The sequence below is a fragment of the Uloborus diversus genome, chromosome 8 (assembly GCF_026930045.1).
Source record: "Uloborus diversus isolate 005 chromosome 8, Udiv.v.3.1, whole genome shotgun sequence".
NCBI classification, from domain to species: domain Eukaryota; kingdom Metazoa; phylum Arthropoda; class Arachnida; order Araneae; family Uloboridae; genus Uloborus; species Uloborus diversus.
Window position 1 is genome coordinate 76,419,660 of NC_072738.1, and position 22,878 is coordinate 76,442,537.

The 22,878-nt window shown below is 33.3% G+C and overlaps 1 non-coding gene across 1 annotated transcript; it reads left to right on the forward strand.

Moving 5' to 3' along the window:
* Window positions 1-319: 319 nt before the first annotated feature.
* Trnag-gcc (transfer RNA glycine (anticodon GCC)) lies at window positions 320-390 on the forward strand. Its single transcript has one exon. It is a non-coding gene; the product is annotated as a tRNA-Gly (tRNA).
* Window positions 391-22,878: the final 22,488 nt, after the last annotated feature.

The window sequence follows — 22,878 nt, forward strand, 5'->3', positions numbered from 1 at the left end:
AGATCACGGAATAAGCTACAGCAATCTAAGTGATAGCTGAACTATCAATGTGCCAAACATTTACTTTTCATTTTGCTTAAATTTTCAACGTCTGCAGATATCACGCAAAATGTTACACTAATCTAAGTGAAAGCTGAACTAGCAGTGTGTCAAACATTTATTTTTTATCTTGCTTACATGTATAACTCCGGCAGAGATCAAGCAATAAAGTGTAGTTCTTACCAGCGTCATGGCTTATTTTGGAGCGTCAGTCTGGCAACACTACAGCTGAACTTTGAATGACAAAGTGTTTGATTGAATAAATTGATCGAGTGAATTTGCATCGGTGGTTCAGTGGTAGAATGCTCACCTGCCACGCGGGCGGCCCGTGTTCGATTCCCGGCCGATGCATGTCACATTACTCAGGCAGAAAAAAGTTACTGATCTGGGTGTCTTAATAAGTCAGGATTTAAAGTTTAGTCAACAATGCAGCATAGCTAGTAACAAAGCCAATAAGATGTTTGGGTTTATCAATAGATCTAGGTCATTATTTTGATCTATTTAAACCTCAGACTAACATGGATATTAGGAAAAATTATTATTTTAGCAGGGTAGTGGAACAGCTTACCGGGAGAGGTGGTAATGAGCAAGGGAGTAGATAGTTTTAAGAGGGTCATTGATCTTCACTGGGGATTCTAAATTGTCTGGGATCAGTCTAGCTGGGCCCACACTGTAAAAAAGATTCAGAAACGTTCCTGAACAATAATAGGCAGCTGACGTGCCCAATTTCTTAGAGTAACATATTTTGGAAAAATCACGAATGTTTTCCGCTAAAAGTCAGTAACCTTTCTGAAATTAACCTTGAAACTTTCTGAAGAAGTGCGAAATCTCCCCTGTTACAGCCAACCATATCTCTAGAACCTTCTAGAAAAATTAGGTAGGTTTAGTGTAATTGATTAAAACCTTCCTGATTTACCAAGAAGGTTCCATAAAAATCCGAGCGACCACGGCAAAAGCAATGCAAGGAGGAGCTAAGCATATGTCTTGCCTGCAATTCCTACATTGCTAAGTTGTAGCTATCCATTGACTTTGATGCTCTCATTGGGAGTTTAGTCAATTTGGACAAGTCGTAACCTATCTTAAGCCGATGCACTTAATAAACACGCTCATTCAATCTTTAAACTGGTTGCTAAAAATATATTCCTCAACAGTGAAAAGTCTGCACGCGTGCAACGTGTAGCGATTCAGGAAACTTTTTTGTGAAGGTACTTGTTTTTACGGGGAAATAGGTGAAAACGTGTAAAATGCCGAGACGTTCCATGGAAATAACCAGTAACGTTTCGGATTTTTTTTACAGTGCAGAGCCTGTTGCTGGTCGTCACCTTTGTATTTGTAATTGTATTTCACGAACTTTTATACCATGTAGTTTTGTAACATAGGACTGTTTTTTACTGTAATAAAAGGTACGCCTGCTTAGTTATAGGGTTTTGTTTTCTTTATTTTTCATACTTCATGTACTATCCGAATTTTAATTCATCCGGATTGCGCTTGATTTCGGTTAGTCCGGATAAACAACGATCTACTGTATTCCTCTTACTACAGTAGAACCTTTCAATAAGGGACACTAAGGGGCCGGACAACTTGTCCCTTAAATAGAGGTGTCCCCTCTTCGGAGTTAGATGAATTCATGCATGCTGTGTAAACCCATTATAATTTCATAATAAACGTAAACTAATAACATTTAAGATTAATTATTCTACTTATTTCTTTTTGATGCACTAAATAAAATTCATAATTATTCAAACTTGGAAGAAAAAAAAATTAAAATTGCATCGAAAATTTTGTAGTATAAAAGTTTTGTCACTGCTTTTCATTCATTACAATTTTGAATTAATCTGTTACATGTACTTGTTTGATGTCATGTTATTTATAGTGTGAAAAACAGTGATCATATTTTAAGCTTTCTGTACAAAGCTTGTCACTTGCGGCACACTATCTGTTGAGGTTCAGTACAATTTTAATAAAATGATGAGAGGGGAAAGCATGAATGTAGGCCTGAGCAAAAGTTTTAGAAGACATATATTTGATTATTTTCCTGTTAATGCAAAGACAAACTTTTACGAGTTCATTTTTGGACAAAAAGCGAACCTTGAATTTCTATAAATTCGATATTTTTAACGTTTTAATGCATAAATTTTGTGCAATTTTTCTCTGTGACTGTAATTTAAATAGAGTGTCCCTTAATGATAGGCAAATGCGTGGAGGTCCCTCTTCAAAAAACTGAGACCAAGAAAACTCTCCCTTGAATAAAGGTGTCCCTTGAAGGAGCTAAGATTGCACTTTTATTTCTGATGATACTTATTGTTGCAAGCCCTTTCATAGAGAAGTTCCTACCTAGCAGAAGTAAAAGTGAAGCTACGCTCTGAACAAAACCTGTGTGAGCATTGAAAAAAAAAAAAGACAGCAATGCAAAGTGGCTAAGAAATATGTTTGTAAATACACTGTAAAAAGTTCCGAAACGTTTCTGGTTATTTCCGTGGAACGTTTTGGGATTTCAGAGGTTTTCACCAATTTCCCCACAAAATCAAGTATCTTCGCAAAAAAGTTTCCTAAATTGCTAAAAGATGCACGAATGCAGAATTTTCACTGGTGTGAAAAATGTTTTTTGCTACCAGTTTAAAGGTTGACTGAGCGTGTTTATTAAGTGGCTTAGTTTAATTACGGCCTGTCTGGATTGACTAAGCTCCCAATGGGAGCAAATAAGTCACTCGATAGTTGCGATGATAGGATAGCTGGATGTCTTTGCGGAGCAGAAATTGCAGGCAAGGAATGTGTTTGGTTCTTGTTTGCAATTATTCGCTTACTTTTGGCCATGATTGCGCTAATGCTTCTGGAGCTTTCTTGGTAAACCAGGAAGGTTCTAATCAAATACATTAAACCTATTCAATTTTTGTAGATGGTTCACGACTGGATTTAACAGGGGAGATTTGCCAGTATTTCTGGAAGGTTACTCACTTTTATTGGAAAGCGTTCCTGGTTTTTGTAAGATATGTTACTGGTCAAAAGTGGGCACATCAGCTGCCTATTATTTTCCAGGAACGTTTATGAATCGTTTTTACAGTGTGCGTTATTTCCCCCTTTAAAATAGGTTTGAAGCGCAGCAAAATTTAACAAATATAAAATGAATAAAAATGTTTTAAATTGTTTTATTAGATATATATTAGTAAATCAACACTTTTTCGACTAAATTACATTTAAAAACTATAGTTCGATGTTATTTCCAACTGCATACGAATTGGCAACTACATTTTAGCTATTTTCTTTAGCAAATATATTAATGTTTACTTTTATTATTTTTCAAAACGAAATACAATAGCGTTCAAAGGCATTTGAGCTAGAGTAAATATGAAACATTCATTATTAAATCAGTAATACCGTGCTTAAAACAGCGGCGGTTGATTACTTAGCGTTTATTTACAATAATTTTCGCCAACCACATTGCATTTCTAAGCGCTTTCGCACTTCTTTAGAATTTACTTGAATCATTTCTTCTCGAATTGTAAACAGACCGTAATGAGATTAGTTTACGCTGAAAATGGAACTCGCGAGAATTTCATATTTTAATTATGCATTTTTGGAAAAATTTCGAAACAGACTCCCACTAGGATAAAAATATTCAACAATTCGTCTAGTTAAGGCATTTTTATATCTTTGTATTTTCCGCAGGGAGTACGATTCAAACCAGTCAGAAAAAATCTTGTCATTTTTAATTACTTTTCTAGCTCATTTTCGGAAATTTGCAATTGAAAGAATAATTTTAACATTAAATGAGTTTAAATTTTTCACATATGTTTGCTTTAAATGTGTTTTCTGCACCTTTGTGTATGAAACGCTAAAGTCAAATGCAAATCACTTCAACTTGATATGTCAAGGCCACACTGTAAAAAAATTCCGAAACGTTACTGGTTATTTTCGTGGAACGTTTCGGGATTTCAGATGTTTTCACCTGTTTCCCAGCAAAATCAAGTATGTTCGTAAAAAAGTTTCCTGAATTGCTAAAAAATGCACGAATGCAGACTTTTAAATAGAGTGAAAACTGTTTTTTGCTACCAGTTTAAAGGTTGACTGAACGTGTATATTAAGTGTATCGGCTTTAATTTAATTACAGCCCGTCTGGATTGACGAAGCTCCCAATGGTATCAAATAAGTCACTGGATAGCTGCAGGTTAATTGCAGGCAAGGAATTTGTTTGGTCCTTGCTTGGCTTTATTCGCGCAGCTTTGGCCATGGTTGCGCAAATGCTTCTGGAGCTTTCTTGGTAAACCAGGAAGGTTCTAATCAAATACAATAAACCTATTCAATTTTTCTAGAAGGCTCACGACTGGCTTTAACATCGGAATAATTCCCAGTATTTCAGGAAGGTTACTCACTTTTATCGGAAAACGTTCCTGGTTTTTGTAAGATATGTTACTGGCAGAAATTGGGCACATCAGCTGCCTATTATTTTCCAGGAACGTTTCTGAATCGTTTTTACAGTGCACCTGAAGGGACCGCTCTTAATGTGTACTAGTACATTGTTAATTTTAATAAAAACTCACATGTTTTAATAGTAATCAGAATGCAGTTAACAGAATTATGACGATGGATCACGTGTGAATGAAACATATGAAATACAAATCTGAATTAGAGAAAGTATTTAATTTTCAACCCACTTCAAAAAAGAGAGTAGTATCATTCTTTTTTTTTCCTTCTTAGTTTGTTTCATTAATCATTATTTCTCGTTGAGTAAACCGATTTATATGTTTCGTTTTTAACTGATCGCGGTGCTCCAACGTGCTACACGCATCCAAAACTTAAAACAGATTTCTTAAAATTGAGACAAAATCGCTTATTTTTGAGAGCATCACTTACTCAAAATGACTCCGAGACAATTTGGCTTACAATTGAAAAGCAAGAGTTCTTACTTTTGAAATGTACACTCTTCTCATAAACGGTTCACCATGTTCTCATTGTTGAAATATACTGTAAAAAAATTCCGAAACGTTACTGGGTATTTCCGTGTTACGTTTTGGGATTTTAATGGTTTTTATCCCATTTCCGGGAAAAATCAAGTATCCTTGTCAAAAAGTTTCCTGAATTGCTACAAGTCGAACGAATGCAGACTTTTCACTGTTGTGAAAAATATTTTTAGCTCTCAGTTTAAAGATTAACTGAACGTATTTATAAAGTGCATCGACTTCAATTCAATTACGGCCCGTTCATGCTAATTAAGCGCCGAAAGGGAGCGAATAAGTGTGGCCTATTTTGCTTTGGAAGAATTTCAGTCGGGTAAAATTCTCGTCATTTACTTGCAATTCTGACTTAGCTTTGGCCATGTTTGCAATAATGCTCTTGGAAATTCCTTGATGAATCAGGAAGATGCCGAGCTATTATATTATATATTCCTAAGTTTAGTCTAATTTTCCAGACACAGTACTGGCTTTTAACGGAAGGATTTATGAACTTCTCGGAGGCTTCCAGGATAACTTCAGGAAGGTTACTCAATTTTGGCGCAAAATATTCCTGGATTTAGCAAGATATGTTACGGGCAGAAATTGGGCACATCAGCTGCCCATTATTTTCCAGAAACGTTTCTGAATGGTTTTTACAGTGTACCGTTCTACTCAGAAATAATCAGAGACGGTATCATTTCTGAGAATACACTCTAAAAACGATTCAGAAACGTTCCTGGAAAATACTGGGCAGCTAATGTGCCCAATATCTGCCAGTAACATATCTTGCAAATTCCAGGAACTTTTTCCGCTAAAATTCAGTAACCTTCCTGGTATTATCCTGGAAGCCACCTGAAAAATTCAGAAATCTTCCCGTTTAAAACCAGGTGTGTCTGTGGAAGTAATATCTTAGCATCATTCCGATTTATCAAGGAAGTTAAAAGAGCATTATTGCAAACATGGCCAAAGCTATGCCGGAATTGCAAGTAAGTATCGAGAATTTTACTTGTCTGCAAATCTTGCAAAGCAATGCAGTCCACACTTTTTCGCTCCCTTTGGGAGCTTAATTAGCATGGACGGGCCGTGCTTGAAGTAAAGCCAATACACTTTATAAATACGCTCAGTTAATTTTTAAACTGGGAGCTAAAAATATTTTTCACAACAGTGAAAAGTCTGCATTCTTGTGACTTGTAGCAATTCAGGAAACTTTTTGTCAAGAATACTTATTTTTTCCAGGAAAAGGATAAAAACCTTTAAAATCCCGAAACGTGACACGGAAATACCCAGTAACGTTTCCGAATTTTTTTTACAGCGTAGAACTGTTTCAAAATGAGAAAATGTCGAATTGGTTTGAGAATACGAACGTCTCAAAAGTAAGCACATGTCGCACTATTCTTGAGTATGGTATTTTGCTCGCCTGTAATTCTTGAAAAGCTAAGTAATCAAATAAATTATTTGCTCCATTTGGAAGCTTAATCAGTCTGGACGTACCGTAGTTCAACTGGAGCCAAAGCACTTTATAAATATTTTAGAGGATCTTTAAACTAGGAATTAAAATTATTTTTCACAACTGTGAGAAGTTTGCAGTGCGGAACAGTGCGAAATTCAACTTCCGCTTTCCTTTCTGCGCAAGCGTTATTTTTGAGATGGTCTGCTTACTTGAATTTAAATTTGACATTTACTTATTTCTAAGTCAAAACTGCTTAGAAAAACTCAGAAGAAAAATATTTTAATTTCTAAGCAGATGACTTTTAACAGTAAATTGTTATTAGATCACACATGCTACTATTATTTGGTCTGGAAGATCAACAATTTCAACAAAAATTAACGGGGCTAGTTTTTGGTAAAATTGGTGATTTTTCACCACTTCTAATGCTCACTCACCAAATAAGTAGTTAGATGGGAAATCCAATGCTTTAAAAATTTGATCAGCATAGATCAGAAGCAAGTTGTTTGCATACCTTGGTAACAAAGCGACGGATATAATCAAAATTCTTGCAATTTATATGAGATAGTTTAGTTTTAAATAACTAACAAAATGACTGTTACGCAAAAAGAGTATGAATTCGCGCATGTCATATAAGTAGTTTATATGACAACGATTGCACTGATGTTTATGAAGTTTTACAGGGTGTTTCGTTTTAACGTGTAAGACCTTTATTTTCGCACCCATTACTCCTAGATCGCAAAAATGTTCAAAATCAGATGCAAAGTTAAGATACTCAAAGTTTGAAGTGGGAAAAAAAAATCAGTCAATAAATACAAAATTTAACTTTTTATATGGGCCCCAGGTCCCCTAAATTCTATTTAGGGAAATAATCGCCATTGAAAAATAATTCCAATACAAAATGTTTGAAATTAAAACGGCCAATACTCACCGAGATATGAAACGCAGCGTTTTGTGACTTACACCACTTTTCACTCGCCACCTTTTGGGGAAAAATATAGCAGTTAACAAGGGTTTAAATTTGTATGTGCGCATAGAGTTGTTTTTTTTTTATCAAACTGGTTGAGGTTTTGTTGTGTGTGTTTGCGTATCATGGTATACCAGTTGCATTTATTTTTGAATATCAGTGAAAAATGAAATTTTTTTGTGTTTTTACTTTGACAACCTATCTCAACTTCTATTTGGTCCCTTAAAATTTTGAACTTAAATATCTCCTTGAGTTTTGGTTGCAAAAATGTCAAATTATTTGTGTGTGTAATATCTTTCACTGGAGATTTTTTCCCTAAACATAAGTTAGGGGACCTAGGGCCTGTATAAAAAGTTAAATTTTGTATTTTTGACTCATTTTTATTTTTGCTTCAAACTTTCAATAGCTTTGCTCTGCATCTGATTTTGAACATTTTTGCAATTGGAAGTATGCATCTAGGACTAACAGTCAATAACACCTTTTGGGGGAAAATATAGCGGGTAACAAGCGTTTAAAATTGTATTTGTGCATTGAGTGTGGTTTTTCAAATTGTTCAAGGTTTTGCAGTGTCTTTGCGTATCACGGCATAACATTTGCATTTATTTTTGAATAGCAAAGAAAAATATAAATACTTTGTTTTTCTTACTTTGACGATCTGTCATTCTTCCGAAAGGGCGATAAGTTCCAGTCTCATCTTTTGTATAGCCCCTTAAAAATTTAAACTGGAATATCTCCTTAAGTTTTAGTCGCACAAATGTCAATTTTTTTGTGTCAGTAATAGTTTTCAATAAGGATTATTTCACTAAATATTAGTTAGGGAACCTAGAACCCGTATAAAAAGTTAAATTTTGTATTTTGTGACTTATTTTTATTTTTGCTTCAAACTTTCAACCTCTTAACACTGCATCCGACTTTGAACATTTTTGCATTTGGAAGTATACATCTAGGACTAACGATTGCGAAAATAAAGGTCTTGCAGTTTAAAACGGAACACCCTGTACATAACTACACTATCACTCATTAATTTCAGCTCACTAGCAAAAATTCACATTTTTGCAATTTTTTTGTGAAAATAAGGGGCCAATTGTTCTGTAACATTTGTTCCATAAAAAGCATGCTTCTGCTGTGATTTTCTAATGAACCTAGTATCACCTACGTATTTATGGGATTTTATATTATTATTATCCTTTCTCGTAAATAGCATGAATTGAGTTGTAAACTTCGAAATTAGTTCACTTGCCAAGTACAATATTTTATAGAGTTTCATGAAAGTATTCCTAATCTTCATGGAAATGCATGTATTTCTTTCAAAAATTTCGATTTTGATTGCATACGTTTGGCTCATAACACGCAGATATTTTAAAAATTGTCCTTACTCTTCAGCTGACTCTTGCAAAGTTAACAGCAAACCTGCATAAATGTACTAAAAAGTGTTCAAAAAAGGTTCGCAAAAGTATTCGCAAAAAAAGTAATAATGAATATAAGACAGTGAAAAGTGTTCCACGAAGTTCTCCGAAAACTGGTCCAGAAGGTGTGCTTTCAAAGTACAGTCGAGTTTCGACTTCCGCGAGGGATGCGTTCCAAGACCCCTCGCGCAAGTTGAAATTTCGCGTTGTGGAACAAAGTATGTTTAGAAATTTTTTATAAGCATGCCTAATTATTTCAGACATGTGTTAACACCCCTCAAATTGTTTCAAACCATTCCTCAACTATATATTACCGTATCTTTTATAAAGAACTGACTTTTTATTGTATTTTAGAAAAAGCATTACTATTTAACATAAATTGCTCTTATGATGCACAAAATCAATAATCAATGAGAGACATGAATTAAAACAGTACGGCACTTACATTAAGTACATAACTGCATTAGAATAGCACTGAACAGTAGTTATTGTAAACTTAATTATAATTTTTAAAATAATAAAGATGATGGTTTATACAGTGTGGGAACCCCCCTACTTTCAGACTTCCTTTAGCCACAATGAAGGAGCTTCCATTTTCATGGTGTTTGTATTTTGGTCCTCAGACACTACTCCGCCAGCTTCAGTATTCAAGCTAAGTTCTGAACTTTTACGGATTTCCTTTTGCTTGAATTTTAATGGAACGTATCGAAGATTCACTCATACCTAATTGTCGTGCTACCTTTAAAGCACTTTTTAATTGTTCAAAATCATATCGAGAATCTTGACCTTTTCTGTAATGCTCAGAAACTTTCTCTTTTTCTTTCCACTTTCACGAACTTAAAATGAAAACGCGCGTTTGGGAGCCATTCCATTTTATCAACGTTCATTATGTAGAATGAAGGAAAAGAAAAAAAAAGTTAAGAATCGGAGCGGTTATTCGTAAAAACTGAAGCAAAGAGTTGTTTAGACTAATGCAGTGTGTAAACTTCCGCCTTCAGTGATACTAAAGGGATGAAAGTCCATTCCCAAAACCAAAATTTAGTGTCAACAAAGCCCATTCTAATGCTCTGCTGCTAATTTTCAAAAAAATTCGTGTTGCAGGCGAGGAATTCGTGTCCGCAATAAAAAAAAATCATTACTCATGAAAAACTCGCGTTATAGCCATTTCGCGTAAGTCGGATCGCGTTGTAGCGGGATCCGACTGTATTCAAAAAAAGGGCACAAACTTCCGCATTCGCGTTAAATATAGTTTTTTATTTTAATCTGTTTAGACCCTTGAGATTCATTGAAGTATGAGCCCTATGCCCTCAGGTTAATAATGCTTGACAACAGTGCCTTAGATAATCAACAATTCTCATGATTTTTTAAAAGTCACTTTTAAGACAGACGACCTTTTAAAAGCATTAAACGTCTAATATTGTTATTTGTTCTAAAAACAACGTTCCCAGTTTTATAAACTCCAAAATTTACAGATTAAATTCCTTTTAAAATCTTCAACGCGTTTAAGTAGAAATAAATGTCATTTATTTAAAAAACGAAGTACTTGAAAAGTGTTATCAGCTCCTATATTTGTGATTTATATATTATTCCAGAACGAAATTAACTTTCTTTTACTGATTTTAGCATCGTAAAATCAAAAATGTTAACTGTTTTACTCAAGAATAGAGAGCAAAGTTTTTAGAGTTCCATTACAATTCTCATTACCTTTAGCTGTTCCGCAGGCGTTAAAAATGCTTTTAAATATAAACTAACTTGCGTTTGATCTCTTTCAATAGTGAATGTAATTACTCCAATTGAACTAATATGAGCTGATTCTAAGACTTAAAAGAAAAGTTTTTAGATTAGAAATATAATTGCATAAGTGTCCTATAGCTTCGTTAAACTTTAGAATTAACAAAATTAAAGTGTTTTTCTACTGCAAAAAAATTTAGCTTTTCTTTTGTTTTTTATCATAAATTCAGATATTAAAAAAAAAATATTTACATTTTTTCCTTTACTTGACTGAGTAAAGTTTTTAACAAAACTTTCCTCAATGGTGGTCTCTTTAGGATATCAACAAAATAAACCTTGATGCTATAGAATTATGCTACGAACCATGGCCCTACTTAATTAGCCTCTTGCTGTCAGCGCCTCTTGCTGTCAAAATGGGTGACTTCCAATCAAAAATAAATAAATTATGAAACGTTGCCATTGATTGGTGGATGCTTGAGCTGCATCGGTTTGACACAGAAAGCTCATGAATTGTCAAGGCCCGTTAGGCGTCAGCACCATCTAGTGGGGCCATGTACGAATATTAAACAATCACAGAGGATATATCCTTTGCTAATAACGTCATAAACGGATCAACAAATCAGGATCCTGTGCATTACTATAACTTAAATGATAGAATTTTAAAAAAGTGCCGTCAGCTAGTGATTGGCAAATTGATGGCGTATCATTTAAATAGTAAAGAAAACAATAAATGCATAACATGTCTACAATTTTTTTTCAGTGACGCAGTTGGTGTGATTGACAAGCATCCTTCCAATTTTTCCTTATTCTTTAGAAAATTTTATTTTTTGTACATAACGATAAAAAACTTATGTTCGTGTTTATTAATCTTTTGAGTTTGTGTGTGTGTCTGTGTATTTTATTTATTTATTTATTTTTTCGTCTTTCACCAATAAATGATTAGTGCCAACAAATAAGCATTTAAATCTGTAACATTTTTTTTTCTTACTATTGAATAAAACTACGTATACTTTAATTAATACCGGGAGGCTTTTTAATCATTTGGAAGAACATGTCGCGCTGTAGGTGTATAGTTTCTGTTTTAGTTGCTGTGAAATAGTATTTGGTAAATATTTTTACTTATAATTAGTTAATCTTTCAAGTGCAACATGTCGTTACACTCCTTAAATGTTTATGCAAGAAGAAACAATTATTCGGTATTATAGTACCTGTTATTGTAACAACTCTACCTATCTTCCTAATAACAGCAAAACACAACACAAAATGTAAAGATTAATTTTACTCCAGACCACAACATAAACTGATGAGTATTTGCATGAAAATACTGATATTTATATTAAAGAAACTCCTTTTGAGTCTTAATTGCCACTGCAATTTCTCTTTTCGGAGAAAAACTTTTATTGTGAGCATTAAGGTTCAAATCCATTGAACAAACTTCATTTACTTTAATAAAGGAACATTTTCACATTTTATATCCTCGGTGGAAATTCCGTGATACGAAATGTATTTCTTGAAAATAGAACAGATAACCTCATCAAGATAGTAATTTTCCTCCGAGCAATGCAAAACTCAGTTCGAATTGATTTCTAGTCCTCCCAAGATATCTTTTCTACTTTAAAACAATCCTTTCCAATCAAGTCAATTTTAGAAAGACGCTCGAAGGTAGAATACGCACGCAATTTTATTATCGATTGACCATTCTTTCCATCATACTAGAAATATTGTTATAATGGCTGACGGTTTTCTGAAGTTACTGTGGAAAATTTTGGGAAAAGGCAAGCTTTATGACTAGTATTTTAGAATGGATAAGAATTTTAAGGTGGCAAAAATGTATAGTGGTTTATAGCTGTTGTATTAGTCTGGTCTGCCTTACAAATTTAAGCATCGATTACTAAAGATATCAAAATACGTGTTAGCAGACACGCAGACGTAATAATATAGAGCAAATCTCAGGACTAATCAGGACTGTAGATTGTGTGAAACAAAAGTCGTAAAAATTCAATTACTTAACCATAAACCGCAATGTAAAAAAAAAACATCACTAATTCTTTCCGGGTAGCATTTCGGAATTTCAAGAGCTTACACCAGCTTCCTGTGAAAAACAAGTTTTTTTTGTGAAAAAAGATTTTTGAATCGCAACAATTTCCATGATTGTCGATTTTACACTGTGGTGAAAAACATTGCTAGCTACCAGTGTAAAAATATTCGGATTGACTGAACCCCAAACAAGGGCGAAATTTAGTTTTCTTTAATTGCAGCCAGAATGGAATTGCTTGCAACTCCGTCTTAACTTCGGCTATAGTTGCTTTAAGAGCTTTCCTGGGAATTCAGGAAGGTGTCAAGCCACAACGTTAAAAAAAAAAAAAATCACTAATTCCTTCCTGGTAACGTTTCGGGATTTCAAGAGTTTTTTCACCAGCTTCCTGTGAAAAACAAGTTTTTTGGTAGAAAACGTTTTCTGAATCGCAACTAGTTCCATGAATGCCGATTTTACGCTGTGGTGAAAAACATTTTTGACTACCAATGTAAAAATATCCGTATTGACTCCAAGCAAGGACGAAAGTTAATTTCCAGACATTGAAGGTTGAAAGGAATTGCTTGCAATTCCGTCTTATCTTCGACCATAGTTGCTTTAGAAGCTTTAGTGGAAATTCAGGATGGTGTCAAGCTTTTGTTAAGTACGAACGTATATAAAGTTTTTCCTGAAAGTTCCCGAGTCAGTAAGGTTGCTAAGTTTTAGCGTGAAACTGTTCTAATCTGTATCAAAAATATTACTGGCAGAAATTAGGCACATCAGCTGCCCAATCTTTTCTAGGACCGTTTTGAATTGTTTAGTGTATTTACTCTGCCTTAATTTCTACTGGTTGTTTGCACTCGGCTTTGCTCGGAATGTTTGCAAAATGTCAATTCAAAAAAAAAAAAAAGAAAGAAACAAATAATAAGAAGAAAGATGTAAATCACCGTTTTCTTACTCAGGCTCTTTACATTTAATCTGTTTCTGGCCAGAGCAGTAAAAGTAGTGAATATTAAACTATTCCATTCGCACATGGTCCTTAGGTAAACATGCAGAACTTTAACAAACAATTTTCATAAATAATCGAATCAGATATTCCATACGAAAAAGAAAAGAAAAATTGGTATTTTAGCGTGCACTTGAGCTAACAGCGTGGAATAAAATTAATAAACCTGTATAATAAAGCCTGTTTTCTCCGTATATTAAAGCCAGTTATTATAAAACCAAAATAATAATTCGTAATATAAGATTAAACCCTGTGATTTACAAATAAAGTAAATAGTTGTCTTAGAATAAACCTGATTTTGAAAGGATACCATATTTTTATAGTTCACTGAATATATAAATTCAAAATTTATATGATCTATTTCAGGTGCTGCATTCTTTGCATAATGATTTCTGCAAGAGGTAAAACTAAGGCTGACCCGTTTACGTAGGATATAACTTGTTCAAAAAGACTTCTCATTTGTCAGCTCAAATTTGGAAAGTTGGCTAATTCCTAAAATTACCGAAACATAACTTTTAGCCATGAAAGTTCCCGAGTTTTAAAGTTCTAGAACTGCAAATCTATAAATAAACTAGGGAGACGAATTTTAGAAGCAAAAATTTCTCATTTTGATGTATTTTAGTCTTCTGTTATTTTATTTTGTAGAATATAATACGACACGCAGACGATGAAAAAAATGGGCAGAGTTTGTCTTTAAAATTAACAGCTTCACAAGGTATTTTACGCCTTAGGACATGACCCAAGGAACCTGTAACTAATATTTTGTATTTCTGGACGTCTTTGACAAAAGAAGACAGACAAAAAAAATAATGTGAATTTTGACATTTTGAATTCAAATTATGTTTTTCGCAATCACGAGTGTGTATATGTAGGCGTCTATGTTTGTATGTGTGTGTGTATGTGTGCGTAGGCGTGTGTGTTTTTGTGGGTATGTGTGTGTGTGTATGTGTGCGTAGGCGTGTGTGTTTGTGTGGGTATGTGTGTATGTGTGGGTATGTGTGTATGTGTGTGTATGTGTTTGTATGTGTAGGTGTGTGTGGATGTATGTTTGCATGCATGTGTGTGTAGGATATGGACACAACCTGGAGACGGTTTTCGTTAGAGGAGCAGCATCGGGTGCTGCCGGTCGACGGTGGTGCTGCAGAGGGATGCGGGGGGGAAATAAAATCAGCGTAACGCTAAGGACAGTTAAGTGAGAACAATAAGCAATGTGATTGCTCAAAAAAAAAACGCACGTGCAAACTATCTTTTGTAATAATTATTACTATTTAAGATGCTAAATAAAATCCCATGCATCGGAGAACTGAGAGCAAGACATTTTTTCTCAGGAAAAACACAGAAGAAGATTAACATTCCAAAGGGAAGGAAAAATAGCAGAGGGCATCTTTAGGAATCGAACACACGATCTTCTTAACTACATTCAGACCGTTGTCAGAACAAGCGCTTTTTACCGCTCGGCCATCTGCTATAAGTGAGGAAGATTTTTTCTTTTTCTTATCTCTTTTCTTCATTAACCTTTTCACGGAAATATTTAAAGATTTTTAAAGAATTATATTTAAAGAATTTTAAAGCGAGGAAGCCACTCTAGCGTTTAAATGTCTTTGTAGTTAATCATCAATCACTATATTATTTGATCTGTTATTTTACGCTCACGTGAGGAATCTTGGTCATTTTTTTATCCTTTTATTCTCCGCCCTCTGCCTTTTTGTTAGGCAGGATTTGAAAATTTTATTACTTTGTTTACCCGCACTGAAAAAATTCGTAGGGGGATATAACGAGGGGGCTTCGGTAGCGCTGTGGTAGAAGCTGTGTCTTCTAAGCCAGAGGTGTGGGTTCCATTCCTACCTCGCCCTGGGTGCACTTTCATTCTCATTCATTGTAAATATCTTATTTGTATTGTCCTGAGAATAAAATTTGGAAAAACGTTGTGGATTATTGGAAGTATAAAGCTTATCCGCTGAGAAAAGCTAAAGACCTCAATGTGTGATATGAAATCAAATCAAATCGAAAATAATGATTTGAAAGTTAACATTCGAAAATGTTCATTTTCCTCCTCTTTCTGGTTATGTGAAAGAACACAGTGTATGTATACAATAGATTCTCTCTATTCTAAACCCTCATGGGACCAAACAAATGTGTTCAGACTATAGGATTGTTTATTATAGACTAGTGGCATTTTTTTAATAACTAAAACAATTAAAACACGTAATATATTTCTCAATACCTGTGATGCTTTAAATTATATACAATTGCTAGCATAATATTTTATGTGTGATACAGTTTGAGTTTTCATTATAGATTACGGGATACATTCTTTTAGTTTTTCTTATTATTAGTCTATACTTTACGTCAGTTTACGCTATGTTTCAAAACAACTTACGTGAAGACTCGTATTTTTGACACAACAAAGCTGCCATCCACGTATTGAATGCTCGGTTCTAACATATTTTTGCTACTACGAAAATTTGGTGCTTTGGCCGCATTTCTAATATTATAATTAGCATTGTGGGGTAGAATAGGTCAGTCCGCTTTGTTGTCTTGGTAGAATTTCTAATTAATGAATTTTCACATCCCATTTGGTATTTTTTACAGTACTGTCGTGTACAGGTAAAGGGCAGTTATAGCAATTGTTTTCCTGTTTTGCATTTTGTCATCTGTTCTGTGTTAGCTTTACTGTAGAAGCGTGCTTATTTTGTTTCCGCTCAAAACAAACCGTGAAAAAACGTCGCAACTCCAAAATTTCCCTATTGTTAGTATTGAACCCAAGACACGTTTCTTCAAATATATCGAAAACTAATTTCTAATGAAGTTGTTTTTTTACCTGCCCACAGTAGAGTAGTTCTATAGAAAAATCGAATTTGGTGTTTCGGCACGTTTCAAATTTGTGTTCAAATTTGTGTTAAAATCATATTATCGTACAATGTTGCCGCTGACATAACTTACAAGCATTTTAAAAATATGAAGGTTAACATTCGTGAATGGAACTAATAAGCAGTTCTACTGTTTTGATGGATTTCAAGCTGTTACGGCAAAAATGTTATATTAAAAAATATTTTAATTTTATCTTACAATTTCTTTTCAGTAATGTAAACATTACAATTTCTTTTCAGATTAAAAATACCAGTTTAAAAAGAATTACTGCTTATAATTCTCATATATATATATATATATATATATATATATATATATATATATATATATATATATATATATATATATATATATATATATATATATATATATATATATATATATATATATATATATATATATATATATATATATATATATATATATATATATATATATATATATATATATATATATATATATATATATATATATATATATATATATAATAGCGAATGATCGAGTACTGCTGACGTCACCAACAATGAAACTTGTGCCACGGCATGGTAATTTGATAATATTTTTTGGTGATGTTCGACGTGGCAGCAAATCGCTTTATTTTGACAAGACTGTACTGGATCCGGTAACTTAACTGTTTTACTGGTGAGACTGTGCCATTTTAGGAGAATGAAGAAACGAAAAAGTGGTTTACAGTGAACTATGTCTACTGGAGTTTAGAGTTAATCAACTGAAGTTAGGGTTAAAATTTCAACTATCGAAATATCACCAAACAGGCAATTGCTTCGTTAAAATGTAGAAGAGTAGAAGCAATTTTCACCCGTCATACCTTGTCGGGAGACTTTCTAGTTAGAAAATAAAATCAAAATCGCAACCGGATTTCGTCAAGACATCCACCGCAATCCTGTGATTTTAAAACCTATTAAATAACCAAAAAATAAATTTCGAATATGCTTCGACACGTTATTTCTAGAATTAAATTTTATCTAAGCAGAATTTATACGGGAACTTCTAACTTCTTTCTCAGAAACGAGAATATTTTCCTCAAGTCTTCCAAAAATAGATTTTCATAATTTTATGCGGAAATAAATTGAATAAACTTCATTTTGACAACAAAAGAAAATATTGAGATCTCATTTTCTGTGAGTGGACGTCTTCCATGTTCGTGCCATGAATAGGATGAGCACGGGAGTACCTGTAGGATCAATAATCTTATCAAGTGAGTAATTTTCTTCCAAATAATACAAAAGCGAGTTTGAATTGAATTCCAGACTTCCCCAGATGTTTTTCCTACTTAAAAACAAACCTTTTGAATCGAGCCAATTTCGGAAAGTTGGCCAAAAGAACTTACAGCACGCGTTTTTACTATCGATCTCGGTTTCGGTTTTAAACAATGAGCGATATTTTTATGTTTATGGCCGAAGATTTGTTAAAAGTAAAATGTAAGGAAAATAATACGAGTTTAACGAAAGTAGAAGCAAATATAGGAAGAAATTGAAAGAACTGAATTGTTAGAAGTAGTATTTGTGGTTTATTTAGAAGGAGAAAACATGTTTTTAGATTCTGAAGAAAGCAATCTAAATTTAGGAGACTTTTTATAAAATTTTCATTGTAGAAACTATTTTTCATAAAAGGTAACATTATTATTCAGATCTAAAGGCTAAAAAAATAAATAAGCACCGTTTATTGCTTTTTAACAAAATCTATTTTGACAGAGACTACAGAATGGACAGTTAAAATTTTCAATTTAGTATACGAGATCAAATCAATCAACTACGAGACAATGCCCTTATATATAGCAGCCTTAAATTAATAATTTTGCGGCCTTAAATAATTTATATAGCTGCTCTACTACTAGAAATCCTACATTTTACGAGGAAAGATATTTCACTAATATTTTTTTTGAAAGAAATAAACTAAAAATAAGGCATTAAAATTGCAAAATTAAGATATTTCTGAGAGAACAAATGTATACAAATAACGTCATTTTCATCATTAAATAAGCGATTACAATAGGTATATTTTTGAACACGACAATAACGGAGTGGTTTGATTTCATCTTGCATTCTCTAGAATTTTAAACTACCTTTCTGTTGAGTAAAACAATAACTTTTGAAATTGTGGATATCAAGTACAGGCAGTTTGATTTAGAATAATGTAAATAGACAAAACAATTGTTATGAGTTCTTTTATATACTTTACTCCATGTTTAGGTAGGCGAAACTTATAATGAAGATTGTCTGTACATAAACACAATTTTCAATTTAAAACCATGTAGCCACTTGCTAGTGGTATAGTTTTTTAGTGATTTACAGATTAACAATTCCCAGTTTATTTAAGAATATTGATTTATTTTTGTACTTAATACTGTAATAAGATAGACTAAAGTTTTGTTACTTTACACTCTTACATTTAAATCCTTAATTTTATTTTAGGGTAAAAAAAGGTGAAAACACACACCTGATTATTGACAAGAGTAAAGCTCATCTTACTTGCTGCTTAAAACGTTTCTAAGGGTGGAAGTTATCCGCAAATGAAATAAATACCTCCCAAAAATTAAAAACGGCTAGCAAAAGAAATTGGATATCTTTATCATTATGAAAGTAGGGTATAGTATGGATCTCGGCCACAGGTAAAGGGAGTGGCCGCAAAAGGACACGGGATATAATTGGACAAATGGAGTGTCTCCTATAGTTCAAGTAGAAAGCAAAAAAAGTTTTTCATATTTTAGTTCACATATATTGCAACATCGTAGAAAAAAGTCTATGCCACATTTTGTCTCGCTGTAGCCTTGTTTATTTTTCTACCACTGTTGAATAGTTTTGGCCCCTTTGACCCACTGTCGTGCAAAATTATAATCATAATATACATCCACCTATCACTTATTCCTAGAAACCATTCACAAAAAATGCATAAATGAAACACTGAATTTAATGAATTACGGAATAACCATTGGGTGGAAGAAGTAAATAGACGATTAAAATTGACTTTTGTTAAGAAGTTTTAACTACTGCGCTTTTTATCAAATCTAAAAACTATTCCTTCCTATGTGAAATGAATAGTTTAAAAATATTGTCCTTAGAATGTCATATATAGATATGTGTACCATACACTGTTAAAACTACAGGTTGCATTTGGCACCTTTCAGGGGGTGAAACGCTTGTTCACCAGCGGCACTCGATAGAGAGCCGAAATTGCACCCATAGCAAGGGTAAAAAACTGACTCCCTTCACCCAGCGTGCACCGGAGGTGAAAGATGGCACCCTAGGTGAGAAAAATGGCACCTTTATTGCTTCTTATAGCGGTCCCCCCCCCCCCCGTGTTGTGTGCGTTTTTGAATACAATTGTGTTTTATTTATTTTGATATATATATACGAAGGCATTTGATCACATTTCAACATTCGAACATCTTTAATTTGTCTGTTTGTGCACTAACTTTCTTGCATCCACAGTTGGATTGCTTAGTAATTAATATTTTGTTGACATCTACTATAGCATGATCCGTACCGAACAGGAGCAGGGAAGATATTTATGATTCATTTGCCGGAACAACCAGAAATATTAAGTAACATTAGATTAGAATCATCGAAAAATAAAAGCGTTTCATAAACGTTTAAAATTTTAATCGAGCGTAACATATCAATACTTATTATAAGATTCGACATTTGAGTATCCTTATGCGTACAAGATAAATAATCTAAAAGCCCTTCTTTTCACTGTCCAGTTTTTCGTCAGATTAAAAATAAAAATGAGTCTAGATAACTACATTCGGTTCATGCAATAACCCCAAAGAAAGATACTTTAACCAAAACACGATGTGAAAGTCATGAGTCAAACACTGAGAAAAATTTCTTTTCACGCGGTTTTTTTTTTTTTTTTTTTTTTTTTTCGCTTTTGCTTCTGTTCGTTTCCTCTACGTAGTTACTTCATTGAGAAAAAAAATAGACATTTGGTATATCTGCTCACGTCGATGCGTTTTTATTCCGGAATTAGCTATTCAATTATCAGCTGATTTAAACTTTTTATTTTTAATGTTGTTGTTGTTTAAGATAGTACTGATAGATAGTTTGAGGTAACAGTTTTGCAGGATATAAATAGCAAGACATTAAATGTTTAATTAGGTAAACGGAACAATAAGCAGTTGTCAATATATTTTAAACACTTTTAAATATTTTCAAAAGCTCTAAGAGCTACAATATGATCAAATGCCTTTACTTACGCGAGATTTCGAAGATTAATCCACGAAATGTTCAATTTTCTACTTCATTCAATGTGAAAGTAAATTTCGTTGCAACTTCCAACGTCCGCCATTGAAATTAAAGTTGTCGTTGGACGATATGTCAGTACGCATACACAACGAGTCGCCATTCTATTGAATGATCTTTTAGCACTTTAGTTAACGTCGTCCACCCACTGAAGAACAAAAGAACCTTAACGAAACTTCCTAGTCTCCGTTGCACCCTGAGGCCCTGTTTTTCACCCTAGGGTAAAATTCTTTACCCCTGAGGCACTCCTGGTTTTAACAGTGTAAATGCAAGCAATTGAAATTCGGCCTTCTAGCGGGAAAATTGTAATCATATACCAGTATATTCCACTTTTAACAAACCCAGAAAAAACATTTTACAAAAAAAAAAAAAAAAAAAAAACTTATGAAAAAACAATTAGCTAATGTGTTAAACAAAACTGAGTGTAATAACAAAATTCAAACTCGTTTTTTTGTATATCTTAAAACTATTCACTACTATTGCCAAAGGAATAGTTTAAAAATACCTATATTGTCCTTTAAAATTTCGTGTATCGATACAGAAGCACTTAAAATTTTGGCCCTCTGGAGTGGAAATTTATAGTCACAAAATATATCTAACCTTTCATCTACAGAGAAAAACCTCTCACAAAAAAAGTAAAAAAACTGAATTCAATTGAATAAACTTCATTTTAAAGCAACATTTTCATATCTCATTTTCTCAGAGAGAAAACTTTCTGAGTTCGTTGTGCGATATGAAGGGCATGAAAATTGAATCGATAACCTCATCAAGGCAGTAATTTTCTCTCAAATAATACAAAAGTGAGTTTGAATTGAATTCCAGGCTTCCCCAGATATTTTCTCCGCTTAAAAACAACCCTTTCCAATCAAGTCAATTTCGGAAAGACAAAGGAAAGCGCTCTTTCTGCACGCGATTTTATTATCGATTGGATATCATTCTTTGCTCAGAAGGAATATTTTTATTATTTTAGCTGTTGAATGTTTGGATTATTTTGAGAACAGCAGGGATAAAGGTCTAATTAAAGTTAAAAGGTGAAAAATAGTTTTGGAAAATGGTAAATAGGATAAATTGTTAGTGCGTTAGTAGTAAATATCGTTATCAGGAAAATTAACAAAAACTATTCATTGACTAATGAATATTCAACAAAAACTAATTAATACTGTTTGCTAGGATTAGGCTGACCATATCGTTGAATTAAACCCTCAAAGCAATAGTAGAATATCTTCTATTATCCCTGGGATTAGATATGTTATTGTTACTCTGAGACGACATGTCTTTGAATTTTTGGAACAGTACCTGATTTTGGATTTTTTTTGAAGGCAATCCTTAAAAAAAAGGTAGGTCTTTGATATTTTAGGAGAGTTCCCAGATTTGGATTTCCCTGACACCAATCCCTTAAAAATACTTAAAAAGCCTTCAAAGTTTAACATTTGCGGTTTTTTAAACAAAAATATGGAAATTTACTGCTACAATTAATCTAAAATTGTTTGATGTTCTGCTGTTTTATCTATGTCTACTATAGTAAATCTGTCAATATGTCATTAAAGCAGGAAAATGTTTCTCTTTCTTTTCGGCCTGCCTCCAATGGATATAGCCCTGTATCAACTTCAAACAGGCAATTAATAGTGAAAATATGCATTTGCAACGCAAAAAATATGAATAGGGTGGGTGCACCGGTTATGGCCACTGTACCAGTTGTGGCGATTTTCACATTCAAACCAGAAATACTAAGAATATAGAGCACTTGAACTAATCCTAAAGTTTCTTTTATAATCTGATAGCATTTCTCAAAACTTTCGCTGTGAGAGGTCCAGAACTTTTTCTTCTGTCTAGATGAAGGATGCACTTGTGTCAGTAGTGCATTTGTTACTGTTTATTGTTAAGAGAATGTTTCTTCTTAATCTATCTACGGCAGCAATAGTTTTGCATATTTTTAGCTATCGTAAAGTTTTACTTATCAAGCTAAGATCAAGTTTCAATGTGAGTCCCCTACTTTTCTTTATTTTTTAACTTACCTGCAAAAAATAGTCTGACCAAAACTGGATCACGAATCCGTATATTTTGATAGTTGTGGCCATGGTTATAGCCACAACTAGATTACATACTGTTCCAGTTGTGGCCATGCAGAAAATTTTAAATATACTGTGAAAATGTATTTCAAAGTTATCCAAAGATCCACAATATTTATGTCAAATGTAAAAAGT